This window comes from Eschrichtius robustus, chromosome 4 (assembly GCF_028021215.1).
Source record: "Eschrichtius robustus isolate mEscRob2 chromosome 4, mEscRob2.pri, whole genome shotgun sequence".
In the NCBI taxonomy this organism is placed as follows: Eukaryota; Metazoa; Chordata; class Mammalia; order Artiodactyla; family Eschrichtiidae; genus Eschrichtius; species Eschrichtius robustus.
The window spans coordinates 143,605,667-143,622,373 of NC_090827.1; the positions used below are offsets into that span (position 1 = coordinate 143,605,667).

The following is a 16,707-nucleotide window of genomic DNA, read 5'->3' on the forward strand; positions in this document are numbered from 1 at the left end:
GGAAACCTGATCACTAAAACAAATACTCAAAATTCAGGGTATTATAAATTCTCTAAGGTTCACTCAGAAGTAAAAGGCTAATTCTCTACAGGGTTTCACCCAAATGTCCATAAGCATTATCATTTTATATTTACACAGAGGCTTTAATCTGAGGTGACCTTTGGTAACCCTGAAATACATAAACTATGAACTTCCACAATGGAATTATAAACTTGAAAGTTGAGGCCTCAAAGCACTGATAGAACAAAGGAAAAAAAGGTCACGTATCAGAACAAATCAAGGTAACAGAAACATTTCTCATTTAAGAGTGTTCACTTAAAGATCAAATAACCACTGCCCTCCCCACCAAACTGAAAATAAATGGTCGAGAGTTTTAAGAGGGAGAAAACAGTGGACCTCAGAGTATACAAAGATCTGATGCTTTTGCATCAATATAACTGCTTAGTCCTAAAGCTAGAAAATCAGACAAATGCACGCAAGTCAGAAGCCAGAGCAGTCTTGCTTCCACACCTCACATCCTGGATTTACAGTGGGACGTGGCTGAACAGGTAAGATGCAGATTCACCGCTGTGGGTCCTTTGAATCGCCTCTGCCAAGATCATCGAAATGTCAATAACCTGAATCTTGGAGCAGTGTTTCATTTTGTCCTCTGGGGACAGTGTTTATTACAACAACAGCGTCAAAGGCGGCATTATTTATTCTGGAAATAGCTGGCCCAGAGAAGATCCCATGGGTAAGGATAGCATAAACTTTGGTGGCTCCGGCCGAGAGTAGCTTGTCCGCAGCATGGCAGATGGTGCCACATGTGTCGGCCATGTCATCCACAAGGATGGCCACGTGGTCCTTCACATCGCCCACCAGCACCATCCGGTCCACTTCCTTTGCCTTCTTCCTCTCCTTGTGAATCAAGGCAAATTCCACATTCAACCTGTCTGCGATTGACGTGACCCTTTTGGCGCCCCCGGCGTCAGGTGAAACAGTGATGCAGTTTCTCCACTCGGTGATGTTCTCCCGAATCCAATGCAGGGCCGCGGGCTCCACGTACAAGTTATCCACGGGGATATCAAAGAACCCCTGGATCGGAGAGGCATGCAGGTCCAGGGTGATGATGTGATCCGCCCCAGCGACCGAGAGCATCTTGGCCACAAGTTTCGCCGAAATCGGAGCACGACTCTTGTCCTTTTTGTCTTGGCGGGCGTACGGGAAGCACGGGATCACGGCAGTCACCGTGGAGGATGACGCGACCTTGCAGGCGTTGATCATGATGAGGAGTTCCATCAGGTTGCCGTTGACTTCTCCGCAGCCACTCTGGATGATGTACACATCTTCCCCCTCACACTTTCGCCAATCTCGACGCTGGTCTCCTGGTTGCTGAACTTCTTAGTGACCACCTTGCCCAGCTCCAGGCCCAGCCGGTCAGCCACGCGCTGGGACAGGTCCTGGTGCGAGCTGCCGCTGCAGAGCACGATGTTGGTCATGGTCAGGCGCGGGGCTCCAAGCGGCGTGGGGCGGCGGAGGCGGCGGTGACACGGGGGCCTGTGGCGAGAGCTGGAAAGAGCGACTGGGGACACTGGGAGGAGCGGAGCTCTGTCTTTGTATTTTTAAGCTATATAATGCAAGGTGTTTGTTTTATAAATCCAACGTACAATAAAGGCTTTAACTTCTTATGCATTTATTCGTATTCCTTTACCAAACTACTCATTAATAAAAATATAACAACTATTATGGATTTGGCAGAAAGAATCTTTTGGCTCATACATCAGGACAGTCATGGGAGATAATGAAATTATATCCTTATCAATTGTAACAAAATATCTAAATAACTGTATAAAAAACAAATCTTGATTATACATGGATGGATAGTAAGTATACATTTTAAAAATTTAATTTAAGCATTTAAATGTAAGAAGATTTAAAATCTAAATTCTATTCTATCAGTGCTAAATTGGATTATTAAAAAATATTCCAAATAACATAAACATTTAGGTAAATAAATCATAATTAAACAAATAGAAAGTTTAAATCCTACTGATGGATTGATTCTGAAGTTATTCTGTCATGATATATAGCTCTACAATTTAAAAACTAGGACTTTGTCATACTATAATAATTAACTATATTATTTTTTCTATACTGAATATACAGTTTGAAATTGCAGGGGCAACTTGATCTTTTTTGGGTGGAGTGACTTTCCCCACATCTCTCTCCTAAGCTTTCAACTATATAACCATCCATGCAACTGCTTATCTAATAATTTCAATGATCTCTCTCTCTCTTTCTCTGTCACAAACACACACACACACACACACACACACACACACACAAATAACACTCCTACCCTTCCATCGTTCATGCATTTACCGTGAGTCAGGAGAATTTTCTCACAGGTTGGAGCATAGCCCTAAAGATACTTGGTTGGTTCAGGAAGAATTATTTCCACTTAAAATGAGTAATAATAGAAGTGGACCTATCATACCAGGTATAAAAAATTCTGTAGGGATAATATATGACCAATAAGACAGCACAAAGAAGACTATACACACAAAATTTTTCTCATACATTACATTAAATGCATGTACAGAGATTTCTTTTAAAAATTGTATAAGTCAATAAAATACATAATATATTTTAAAGTTCTTAGGAAAAAAATTTAGAATTCTAAAAGTATAGAATATAAGCTAGAAAAGTTCATAAAAGAAGAGGAAGAGACTATAAAAGTATTGCAGAAATAAAGATTTCTTTTAAGGCTTCAAAAAAGAGAATGATTTTGCTCAATACAGTTAATGAAAATAAACATGAGCTCAAGTGTAAGTGAGCAAAATAGAGGGGAATCAGCAAAAAAGTTGTTTACAGAGACATTTCTTAGATGTGCATGATAGTCAGGTATACTCCATATATCTGTATTCGCAATATATCCATAATTGGTATCTTTGAGGAAGAGAGACAAATAAGGTGGTTACAGAAATACTAAAAAATATGACAAAATATTCCAAAAATATATGAAGACTTCAGAATATAACATACATATATATATAAAACTAAATCACTTTGCTGTACACCTGAAACTAGCACAACGCTGTAAATCAACTATACTTCAATTAAAAATGTATATAACACAATGTAGCGTATACTATTGCAAATAAGAAATGCTGGATACCAATAAAAACTGTGCCATGTTTGTAAGATGAAGAATAAATCCTTTGAAAGTACAGGGAGTAAAAGTTATCTCCTAACTTAAAAAAAAAAAAAAAAGTCTGAATTCAGATATTAAAATTGGGAATTCAGAGCTAGACGAAAATGAACGATGACTATAAGGTCTTTGGGGAAAGAAAGAGTGACCAAAGAATTTTAAACTGAGTGAAACCATATTTAAATATAATAACAAAAGGAAAATATTTTCAAACATGATGAAACTTTTAGAGAATCTTCTCATTTTAAGAAAAACTGCACAAATAGTTTTAGTCAACTGAGAAACAAGAATGTATGCGGTGACATCAGCAAGATGGTGGTATAGGAATTTCTAGCACTGCCCCCTCCCCAAAACATCAATTTGAACTATCCATGCAAAAAAATACTTTCACAAAGAGCTAGGGATTCCAGGTGAGGATTTATAGCACCCAGATAAAGCACAGAAATAGGCATCAAAGAGTATAAAAGAGATAGATCCACATTATCCCCATCATTCAGCCCACGCTTAAACTCAGGGAGCCCAGCACTGAGAGACGCACCATGGGAAAAGAAGAGTGAAATGAGCAGCTGAATTCACTGCAGACCCCAATGTTGGCCAGCTCTAGCACAAGGCCAACTCCTATAAGCTTTAGTTGGGAAGCTCCCATTAGACTCCTGTAACTCATGCCTCCTGGCCCATCCCTGCACAAGCTGGCTCCCCTGGTCCCAGGCAGCTCCCGTGGCCCAAGGCTCCAAACCAGACCCTGTAAATCTGGCCTCCTGGCAGGCATCTGCCAAACCAGTTTCCTGGCTGGAACAGCACCAAGGTGGCCCCCACTACCTATTCTCTAGCTAGTTCCTGCAGACCAGATACGGAAATCAAGCAACACACTCCTTAACAACCAAGGGGTAAAAGAAGAAATCAAAAGGGAAATCAAAAAACATCTTGAAACAAATGAGAATGGAAACACAACATACAAGAATTATGGGATGTAGCAAAAGCAGTTCTAAGAGGTAAGTTATAGTGATAAATGCCTAACAAGAAAAAAGAAAGATCACAAATAAACAACTTAGCATTACAACTCAAGGAACTAGAAAAAAAAGAACAAATTAAGCCCAAAATTAGCAAAAGGAAGGAAATAACAAAGATTAGAGCACAAATAAATAGCAGAAAAACAATAGAAAAGATCAATGAAACTAAAAGCTGTTTTTTTAAAAAAAGGTAAACAAAATAGATAAACTTTTGGCTAGATTAAGAAAAAAGAAGACTCAAATAAAATCGGAAATGAAAGTGGAGAAATTACAACTGGCATCACCAAAATACGAAGCATCATGAGACAACCATGAAAATTATACACCAGCAAATTGAATAACCTAGAAGAAGTGGATAGAGTTCTAGAAACATACAACCTACCAAAACTGAATCATGAAGAAATGAAGAAATAGAAAAACTGAACGGACCAGAAGCAAGTGAGGAGATTGCATCAGTTTCCTTACTGATTCAATCCCAACACAGAAAAGTTCAAGACCAGATGGCTTCACTGGTGAATTCTATCAAACATTTAAAGGCGAATTAAGGCTAATCCTTCTCAAACTCTTCTAAAAAATTGAAGAGGAGGGAGTACTCCCAAACTCATTTTATGAGGCCAGCGTTATTACTCAAATACCAAAGCAAGATAAGGACACTACAAGAAAAGAAAACTACAGCCCAATATCCCTGATGAATATAGACGCAAAACTTTCCAATAATATACTAGCAAATTGAATTCAACAGTACATTAAAAGGATCACACACCATGATCAAGTGGGGTTCATCCCTTGGATGCAAGCATGGTTCAACACATGCAAATCAATAAATTTGATAACCACATTGATAGAATGAAAAATAAAAATCTCAATAGTTGCAGAAAGAAGCTTTTGACAACATTTAACATCCCTTCAAGATAAAAACTCGATAAATGGGTTATAGAAGGAAACTACCTCAACATAATTAATGCCATATATGACAAATCCACAGTTGACATCATACTCAATGGTGAAAGTTTGAAAGATTTCCCGCTAAGATCAAGAACAAGGCAAGGGGGCTTGCTCTCACCAATTTTATTCAATATAGTACTAGAAGCCATAGGCAGAACAAATAAGCAAGAAAAAGAAATAAAAGGCATCCAAATTGGAACGGAAGAAGTAAAATTTTCTCTGCAGATGATATGATCTTATATATAGAAAATGCTAAAGACTCCACCAAAAAATTGTTAGAGCCAATTAATTAATTCAGTAAAGTTGAAGGATACAAAATCCATTTGCAAAAATCAGTTGTATTTCTATGTATTAACAATGAACTATCTGAAAAAGAAACAAAGAAAAACAATTCCATTTACAATTGTATCAAAAGTAATAAAATATTTAGGAATAAATTTAAACAAGGATGTAAAAGATCTTTACACTGAAAATTACGTGACATTGATGAAAGAAACTGAAGAAGACACACAATAAATGGAAAGATATGCTGTGTTCATGGATCAGAAGAATTAAAATACAAGAGGATACCAGGAAAATAATCACAAATAGAAGAAACATAATAATTTGAAAAAGATGATAGTATAGATACAGACCTGGTGACATGATCAAGAACAAACATTATGGAACATTTAAAACAATCTACAAGTTGAATACAGTAGAACAAAATGAAAGAGACATGGGTCTTAATGAATTGAGAGACCCCATACTAACCCTGGGCACACTACCTGAATATGATACATAAACCTGTCAGATCCACTATTATTTTGCTCTATTACAGCTCCCTTGACAATACAAAATTGAAGATTATAAACAACTATATGATTAATCAAAAATAAAACCTCCTTGATATTGAACTAACACAATAAAAGTTAACTGCCATTTTCCTTAACAATATTAGATAGATTGGTAAGCTAATATTGTAACATTATAACATAAGTATCACATGATGTTCCCCAGTATTAATATTCTTGTTAAAAGCAGGAATAAGAGAAGAGTGTTTATTATTACCAAATCAAAATAGGCAAAATATTTGAGATGACATCTAACGTAAAAAATATAAAAAAGGCTAATTACATCAAATTTTTCAACATTACTAGTCATCAGGTAAATGCAATTTGTAGCCATAATAAAGTACCATGACATATCCATCAGAATGGCTGATATTAAAAAGACTGAGAATACCAGTTTTTAGCATCAATATGGAGCTATGGGAAAACTCATCCACTGGTGGTGGGAATGCAGAATTGTACAATTCTGGAGAACTGCTTGATAGTTTATTAGAAAGTTAAACATGCATGTAAATACAACCCAGACTTTTTCTATCAACAGGTGAAAGCTTATATAAATTATATTATATTCGTACAATGGAATACTAATTAGCAAAAAAAAAAAAAATTATAGATACACACAACAACATGGATGGATGAATCTCCATAGCATGATGCTGAGTGTGAGTGGTTAGAACCAAATTAGGAAAAACTGTATAATATTATTACTTTTTTAAATAGCTGACATTTTTATTAGTGCTAGCACAATCTCAGCATATTTCAATAAAATGGGAATGTAATACACACTACCATATATAAAATAGATAACTAATAAGGACCTACCGCATAGCACAGGGACCTCTACTCATTACTCCGTAATGACCTATATGGGAAAAGAATCTAAAAAAGAGTGTGTATGTGTATAACTGATTCACCTTGCTGTACTCCTGAAACGAACACATCATTGTAAATCAACTACACTCCAATTAAAGAAAGGGGGGGGGGGGTGGGTACCTTCAAAAAACAGAAGCAGTAGAAAACGTTTCTTCTAACAAAGGAAAATAAATAGCAAGATTAAAATTATTTTAATCTTAAAATAAGCTTTACATAATGGCTTGAAAAGACTGGTCAGATTCCATGTAATTTACAACAAACAATAAAAAATTTGCTGGCCGCAAGTCCAAAGAACTTGCACTGCAGCAAAATGCTGAAATAGGGCATTCGCCACAGTCAAATGGAATCATGCAGCTTTACCTAGCCTACAGACAGATTTTCAATCACTGGCAAAGCCATGTTGAACCTAATGCATTATAAGAACCTGTACCAAGTTAATTTAACCAAATGTAGTCTGCTTTTATGATCTCAACTCTGTGCCCTGAAGGTAAACATCAGCCAATTTCTCCTCAAATAAAGTGGATTTTGAAGTTTATTAAGACCTTAACACACAAAACTATGTGCTAAGTATCTAAATTGAGCAATTTGGAAGGTGTTGCTTATACCATCCACATCATGATTTGCTAACCTTGAAGATAATTTTTAAAATTCCATTATTTTCTTCTTTAAATGAGTACTTAAGTATTTGATGATTATTAACAATTTCAGTAAAGCATTAAAAAGTTCCTTGGCAAGTATCAAGCCTAGTCCCCAAAATGCCTTTAGGGGCCTAAGCAAGCTGAGAATGTAATATAACAGGGAGAACCAGAGATACTGCATGCTCCATCTAAGGCATTCAAAATCAAAAAGAAAACACAAACACTTGTCTGTGGGCTGACGAATGGGCCATAAGTTTGTAACTCCCAAATGAAAGCTTGGAACCAGAATCTGAAGCTTTTTCCTAATATAGTTGCTTCCTGACACAACGTCTATATAATAGATTCTTTGTAGATTTTGATTAGTGCAAAGTAGTTTACGTATGAGCCGTGACACTCACCTGGAGATTTCCTGTCACATATTTACATGTTCTGGATGGGAGTTAACTATAAATAATTGGAATATTTTAAAACAACTCTTTTTGGCTTTCTATAAGATGGCAAATAATTGTTTTCATTACATAAAATGAAATACCACTACTGAAGTAGCATTTTACCTGCGTAAGAAACCAGTCAGTTGCTCTGTTGTGCTTGGCTAACACACTTAGCAGAGAAGGATTAGCATGTTCAAACTGAGGATTGTAGGTGGAGTCAGACTTAAAGAGTCTCACTTTTTCTTTCTCCAAGTTGGTGGGCTTTATAGCAGTCAGTATACAAAATTTCCTTCCAGAAAATTCATCTCCTTTTTCAAAACTTCTAGACAGCTGAGGCTGCGGCTTTGGCTTTGGAAGAGTAGAGAAATGGCGTCGCTTGACCTTTCTTTCATTTTTGGGTGTAGGTGGCAGTACTATGCTGTTTCCTGTAACAGAGATACCATGTGTGAACTTCACAGGACTTGACACTGAACTAGTGACAAAAACAGCAGGCTGCCTTTCTAGGCAGTACCAAGTACCACTGCGCATCACAGGCACTGCTACGTGAAGAGCTGTGAGATTTGCTGGGTGTTCTACATCTTTTGGAGTAGGTGGAGGAAGACTGTTTTTGTGAATGATGCTTTCTCCTCTTTGCTCTGTAGTAGGACATTGTAACTACTGGTTCCAGTTGTGAAAATGTCCTGTAGTATTCCAGGAGATAAATGTGCCATGCTTCTTTTGCTGTCAATGATCAAGGACTCTTCTGCATTTAGAATAGACTTCTTAGCCAGTTCTTGCTCAGGCCAGTGAAGCTTTTCCGTCACGCGAATGGACTCCAGCATCGTCCCAATGAGGCCCCGGGCGGCGGGCTCCGCGGGCGCTGGGGGAGAGGGCCAGACAGGAACCGCGCGGGCGGCCTCTAGCCTGCGGCCGTGCCTCAGACGCGGGGTCGCGGAGGAAGGTTGCTCTCGGCGACCGGGTGCAGGATAAGGCGGGTAAGGACAGACGAAGACGTGCTGACAGAGAGCTGCGAGCAGCGTTCCCTCCAGCCCGCAGGTGCTGGAAGGTACTCGGTATAATGTTATTTATATGACACTTTGGAAGAGTCAAATAAAATTTTTAATGACAACACAGATTAGTGGTTGTTCAACGCCCTGTTAAGGTGACTAGGAAGGGACACCAGGGAACACTGGGGATAATCTAACTTGATTTTTATGGTGGTTACATGACTGTATCACTTAGCCGAAATTCATCAAACTCTGCATGTAAAAGATGTGCATTTTATTGTGTGTAAATTATAAACAAATAAAGTTGATTTTATCATGTAATATACAAGAATTTCTAGCAAATTTCTTTTTCAAAAGAAAAATTTTTGAAATTTCTTTTTCAAAAGAAAAATTGGGAGACAGTGGAGACTTTTTTTCCTGCATTATTAAGCTACATTGTAATGCTACTATAATTAAAATTGTTTTCTACTATGCATATATGTAGACAGACAGGAAAGTGGGGAAAAAAGAATAGTTAGAAATTTATCTAAATACATAACAGAATTATAGCACTAAATATAGGTAGAATTTCAAAGCATTCGGGAAAAAACTGCAAAGTAACATTGCTAGAAAAAACGGTTAAAAACCTGGTAAATATATAGAATTATCTTAACTTCAGATTTTTACATCATCAAAAATTCTGGTTGCATCAGAGACTTAAACATAAAAATGAAATCACCAAATTATTTGAAAAAATACCAGCGTGTGTATGGTTGTGTTTAGCAAGAGACAAAACCCCAAACCCCACACATAAAAATTGGTACCGATGGCTACTCTAAAGTTATCTGAATAGCAGTAATATTACTGGAAAGAAAATCAATTTCAAAAACACAAACTGGGGGCTTCCCTGGTGGCGCGGTGGTTGAGAGTCTGCCTGCCAATGCCGGGGACGCGGGTTCGGGCCCTGGTCTGGGAAGATCCCACATGCCGCAGAGCGGCTGGGCCCGTGAGCCACAATTACTGAGCCTGCGCGTCTGGAGCCTGTGCTCCGCAGCGAGAGAGGCCGCGACAGTGAGAGGCCTGCGCACCGCGATGAAGAGTGGACCCCGCTTGCCACAACTGGAGAAAGCCCTCGCACAGAAATGAAGACCCAACACAGCCATAAATAAATAAATTAATTAATTAATTAAATAAAAAAAAAAAATCATCTTTAAAAAAAAAAAAAAACACAAACTGGAAAAAATTGCCATGTGTACAACAGGTAGCATTAAATAAATAAATTCTGATTAAATAAAGCAGTAGTACCAAATGAAAAAACAAAGACCACAACTCAACAGAAAGATGGGCAAAACATATTTTATAATAAATGAAATACAAATGGCTGTTACATGTAAGAAGGTATTTCCATATATAGTTTATTTGTAATGGGAATAAATCATGATAAAGAATAAAAATTAAATAACTGTTATATATTTATTTTTCTTTTGGTCACTGATACCTCCCAATTATCTATGAGTATGCCTCACCTACTATGCAGTAAATAACTTTTAAACTTTTTGTTGAATGATTGAATGAATGAATGTAGGGAAGTAGGGAGTGAAATTGATCACAATAATACACTTTGTATCAATTAATTTTAATGTGGAAAGTAATTATCAAATCAAAATAAATATTAAGAAATATTTTAGAAAAGTTTTGGTATTTTGAATGATGCATTTATGGAGAGAAAGGGCAGATAAAATAGAAATAAAGAAATCCTTACAGAGGTATTAACAATTGCCAAGTCTCTTAGTGTGTACAGCAGGATTGTTACAATTCTGTTTCACAAACAGATATGATCAGAGGGCTGTACTGACATTGGACAGGGCAATGAAGGTGCCTGAAGCTACTACAACCTCCCTCCAGTAGATCGATGAGTGTGTTGAACCTATGGAACTCATACAGTAGATTCCATAGTGAATGTAAGGGCTGATTTAGTGATTTAAAACTAATTCCTACACTTGAGCTTGAAACTAAGTTTAATTGTCATCTACCAGCTTTGGAAATGTGCAAGGCCCGTGAGATTTCAACAGATTACAACTATAAAAAGTGACCACATAGAAATTGACTTGATAAGGACTTACGATGAGTTTCTGAGTTAGTTCAATAGCGATCCTTGTCACAATTCGATAGTGAGATGTATGTATGCTCAGACATAGATGCCAACTAAAATTATATTTGAGATGTGAGACAAAAGAAAATATTAATTGGCTAAGAAGATCCATTTTATTATACTGACAATGATATGTCATTCTATCCTTTTTTTTCTTTTTCACTCCACAAAAATGTATAATGAATACATTTACATGTGATAAAGGAAAGAATAATGTGAATTGCAATCATGTAGCCAGTTGAATTGTGCTTATATCAAAAATGAAAAATAACATCCTTAATCCCACATTGAGTCCACTTAATGAGAAAGCTGGCAAGTAGACATTTTTGTTTAAAGTCCCAAAGATTTCACCAGTGTGACATTTTGGAATATCTGCTAACTACTTAACTTACCAAATGATTGAGAATGAGAAAACTGTCAAAATGGGGGTTTCTAGAGATTTAAAATGAAAGGAAAGGTATAGATTTTTAAAATATACTATTTCATGTTATCTGTTTATATCAACTAATCAAAGGCATATGATTATCCTTTCATTTGCATAGTCTCAACATCTGTTTAATAATTCAAAGTCAGTTTGATAGGTTGATAATAGTCTGTGGCATGTTTGAGCCCAGTATGGGTGTCACGTCATAATGGGACACTAGTGAAGTGGTCTTTTCTTTGATCCTGACATTAGAATTCTTACTTGACGTGTACATGTCACTTGGAGGGAGGAGTGACACTCTCATCCATTTGTCACGGTGATACAGTGCCCAATCCTTGGTCAGTTGAAGTATTTCTCTATAGTTTAAATAGTGACTAATTGCTTTTTGATTTTTAAAGTGATTTTAATGCTCACAAATTTGACAACTAGCCACTTCAAAAATTCAAATACTCTGGAAATAAGTACAGGGAATATTGTATCAACTAGTGCATGTCTTTTATTTTTTAAATACCACAAAATGGCCAGTGGATGTAAGTTAAACAGTGAATATTCTACAGTCATTTTTTTGTTATTGTTGAGATCACTTACAAAAACAGCAATAAGGGCGATTTGAGGATGGATCCTGTTACCTGTGCGCTTTCCCCTGGGGAAACGGAATAGAACAACAAATTCAGGAGATGTTATTGGCAGTTTTATGACATATTTCCATAAATAATAAAAAGCATCTAAGACATGCAGGCAGAACTGTTCTATGACATTCAAGGAAACCTCTTGTTCTAAAATTATGAAAAAAGTCACTTCACACATTTGTGTTCATTGTTAGGTGGATAATTTTGGTGGGGAAATGTTCATTGAGGAGAAACAAGAGCAATGTATTTTGTTAAATCCTTGAAAATTTAAAAGTATGCTAAAATTTTAGTTCTTTGAGTGAGTTGGTACATCTTTTCTGATATTTGTACCCATGTTCCTAATCAATCGGTATAAATTTTTCTATAAACTGTATATTTTTGAATACTGCATGAATTATTTCAACATATTCAATATATTTGGGTACCATTGTTTACTACAATGCAATAAGTTATTATTTCATAGTATGGCCTTATTACTTCTTAATGGATGGGTTTAGTATTATTCTACTCAGTGCTGCCCAGCAGTGCCAAAGGAGCTTGTAATCACACCCCCAGAGCCAGAGGCACCAGAAAAGATTAAGAGAAAAGGCAGACCCTCTGTGTTGAAATGAATGACCTTGTTCTACTATTCATCAGCAAGTGGTGGGGGATCATCATTAATTGTAGTTCATATTTTTTTTGCTTCTACTTTAAATCCCTTCTTGACACCTCTTGAGAGTATATGAATTATTATATCAGCAGGTATGAGGTACTGAAGCATGCAGTCTCATGCAGGGAGAAATCAAGCAGTTGAACCATTAAAATTAATGCAAATAGTCTGATTCTATTTAAGAAAGAAAAGAGGGGAATCTCGAGGAAGAATTATACAGAGTATAACAGAATTGTCTATAAACTACTCTTAAAATTATGTATTGTTTTAATCCAAAGTAATTACATTGTTTTGCAATATCAACTTTCTTTTCATGTGTATTAATTCATTACAAATTAGCTATAAAAAGACCAGTCCTAAAGTCTAAATTTACTTTTATTTCCCTTTCCTATCAATACAAGGTGTTGTTACAAACTGTTTTCCAGCAGGCCAAAAGGAATTTTTGAAATCCAATTCTTTATACTTGTAATTCTGTGTTTTAAATAATGTAACCCATACCAACTAGAGAGAAATGAAAGATTCTTTGAAGCATTGCACACCTCCTCTTGAGTGTCTGCAACAGGAAGATCCAACCCATAGTCAGAAAGGACTTCTCTACATCTATCTTAGAGCATTACTGCCAAAGCTTCAGGTTCTATTCTTGGGAAAGAGGAAAAAATTTCTCTATTTATCATAAAACATATTAAATCATCTTTTATATCACTGCTAAGAATCTTTTCACAGAACATAGTAATCTTTTGTAGAGTTCTCACACAGTCTAACATTCTTTGACTCTTTTTCTCAAATGCTGTGTTCCCCAATTTCCTCCTTACTTATTGCCACATAACATGAAAATGTCCAAGTTGTGTATTTCCAATGCAAGCTGTTTATACATACAGTTTGGTTAGGTGGAATTTATTCTTCATGTGGTGTTTAAACCTGGGTTCTAGTTTAGCTGTGTTTCCCTCCAGCAATCTATAGCCTTTCCACCTCTTGGTATCTTCATATTAAAAGTGATAATAGGGCTTCCCTGGTGGCGCAGTGGTTGGGAGTCTGCCTGCCAATGCAGGGGACACGGGTTCGTGCCCGGGTCTGGGAGGATCCCGCATGCCGCGGAGCAACTGGGCCCGTGAGCCACAATTACTGAGCCTGCGCGTCTGAGGCCTGTGCTCCGCAACAAGAGAGGCCGCGACACTGAGAGGCCCGCGCACCGCGATGAAGGGTGGCCCCCGCTTGCCACAACTAGAGAAGGCCCTCGCACAGAAACGAAGACCCAACACAGCCATAAATAAAAATAAATAAATAAATAAAAAAGTCGTAGACTTAAAAAAAAAAAAAAGTGATAATAGCTTCTGTCTTTTTCTTAAAATATATAAAGTAAGTGTATAAGTTTCTTGGCATATTTTAAGTTTAAGGAATTATTACGGTAAAGATACTGTAAGGTAGACATAAGAATTCTAGAATATTCTCACAAACATAATGTTGACTTTTATCAACATCTGATTATAGAAACTAAAAGTCACTAAATCTTTTTTCCAATATCTGTTTTTCATGTTTGTAAATCATTTTGGTTGTGGCTTAGATAAATGAAACAGTATTATGAAGAATTTCAAAATGCATGGCTTATCTTTGACACGCATCGGGATTGTCTTTGACACTAAAACAACACAAGGAGAATGGCTTATCATAAGGAGTGCAGAATACACAACCTCTGCCTACCATGAATAATGGCTGATGGTATTGCTTACTGCTTGCTTTCCATTGCAAAATAATTATCCGGAGCAGATAAGATCACAAGATGGTTAATAGCATAAGCCTGCCCCTGTTGGTAATATGATCTTATCAGTCACTGACTGATTACTTTCTAGGGAGAAGTATCAGCCTGTTCCCTTTTTTTTTTTTTTTAAACTGGGCTAAGCTGAGAAGCAAATACTATACAGTACAATAGTAAAATGAGCTTTTACTTTTTCTTTTTTCTTTGATAAATATTTTGCTCACAGAGCTGTGTTTACCTCATGGGACTATTGCCAAAGGCAGAGAGGTTCAATTCCATGTGCTGAAATATATCATCATGTTTTGGCATAACTGCATTTCTAATGGGCTCTCAGAGAAAGGAATGTATAAGTGCCAATTACAGCATAGTACAAATAAAGCATTATTATGTGCTGTGGAACAATCAACATAATGGCAATGTAGTCATATCATATTACGTTCAGTTATTTCTATTTCTTCTATTTGAATCGCTCTGTCAACGAACGATTTTTAAAAAAATGCCCCAAATGTGACTTGAATGCTATAAAAGTAATAATTTCTTTGTCAGTGATGTATGTAAAATAATTTATATAAATGTATATATAGAGAGAGAGAGAACGCAAGATCTCATATATAGATGCATGTGTAGATATCCATATGCTGATACAGATATAGATAGGCATTCCATGTACAGATATAGGTCCATATATGATAGTCTACCACCACTTTGATTATTTAATCCTTAAATTATTTAATTTAATTATTTAATTATTCAAATTACTGTTCTGAAAAGCAGAAAATAACTGAGTAACTAGTTTCAGCCTCGTTAACATATGAGACATATGAGAAAGTGATAACAACCAAACACACTAAAAGGAAAAATCACACAAATAATAACTCAAAAAGAAATGTAAGTATAAGACACAAGCACTAAAATGAAATACAGATTGTTCCTAATGTTTGAAGGAAACTCTTCTTTATTGTTGAAATAAATATTATGCAACAGGGGAAAAAATATATTACTTATTTTCTTCAAGCCAAAATGTCTTAAAGGTGTACAGACTCTTGAAAATGATGTGCTGAGTCAAGGGAATGCTCGCTCTAATGTCAGCATTGGAAAGCTGCCGAACGTCTTCTGATCTTGAGCTACATAACAAGTCAAAAATAAATTTTTTTCACTTTAGTTTTTTACCAAGTCAGAACCTGTTTGACAATATGGCAACACTACCCAGGAAAGGACCTTATTGGTTTGGGCATCTAGTTTAAAGGGAGACAAACCATAATATGTCTGTGATGAAATGACCATCGTTCTTGGTGTGTTGCCCTTGAGCAACAAATTTAAATCTGTCAGTGAGGAAAAGATTGTCTTTTTCAGAGTAACAGGTTATTGGTTTTAGAGGAAAATCACTTAATAAAATTTTATTTCAGAATTTTTACACTTTCACAATTACAGATTTATAGAGGAGTTTTTAATTATTCCAAACATAGAATATTTACACAATATTAAATATAAAAAAGGAAATATAAAGCCCTATTTCATTAAGAAAGCTCAAATGGTATATTTATGGGAAATATATATACAGTAAATATTGTAGAAAATGCCAGAGAAAATATTTAGAAGAAAATGGGATGGCAGTGTGGAGGAGAGGAAAGAGGAGATTAGAAATGAGACACACTACCGTATGTAACATGAACTGTATAATGTGGACTTCATTTGAATCAAGAAATTTTGAAATCTTTAATTGAAATGTTCTAGTAGATAAAAGCAAAGTAATTACAGGTCTGTTCAGTGGCTTTAGTGGTCAACCATCTTAATGCTGGATTTGCAAACTTTATGAGTCATCAAAAGCTACAAATGTTTAATGGATTAAAGACTTGAATAAGACCTAAAACCATTAAACTCCTAGAAGAAAACATAGGTGGCAAACTCTTGACATGGGTCTTAGGAATTATTTTTTGAATTTGACACAAAAAGCAAAAACAATAATAGCAAAAATAAACAAGTGGGGCTACATTAAACTAAAAAGCTCCTACACAGCAAGGGAAACCATTAACAAAATGAAAAGGAAACCTATGGAATGGGAGAAAATATTTGCAAATCACATATCTGATAAGGGGTTAATATCAAAAATATATAAATAACTTACACAACTCAATAGAAAACAAACAAACAGACAAGCAATTTGATTAAAACATGGGCAGAGGATCTGAATAGACATTTTTCCAGAGAAAACATATAG

The 16,707-nt window shown here is 36.0% G+C and overlaps 2 pseudogenes; both read right to left on the bottom strand.

The window, feature by feature from the left end:
• Positions 1 to 478: 478 nt before the first annotated feature.
• LOC137763897 (ribose-phosphate pyrophosphokinase 2 pseudogene) lies at positions 479 to 1,511 on the bottom strand (annotated as a pseudogene).
• Positions 1,512 to 7,950: 6,439 nt separating this feature from the next.
• Positions 7,951 to 8,738, bottom strand: LOC137763551 (putative tyrosine carboxypeptidase MATCAP2 pseudogene; annotated as a pseudogene).
• Positions 8,739 to 16,707: the final 7,969 nt, after the last annotated feature.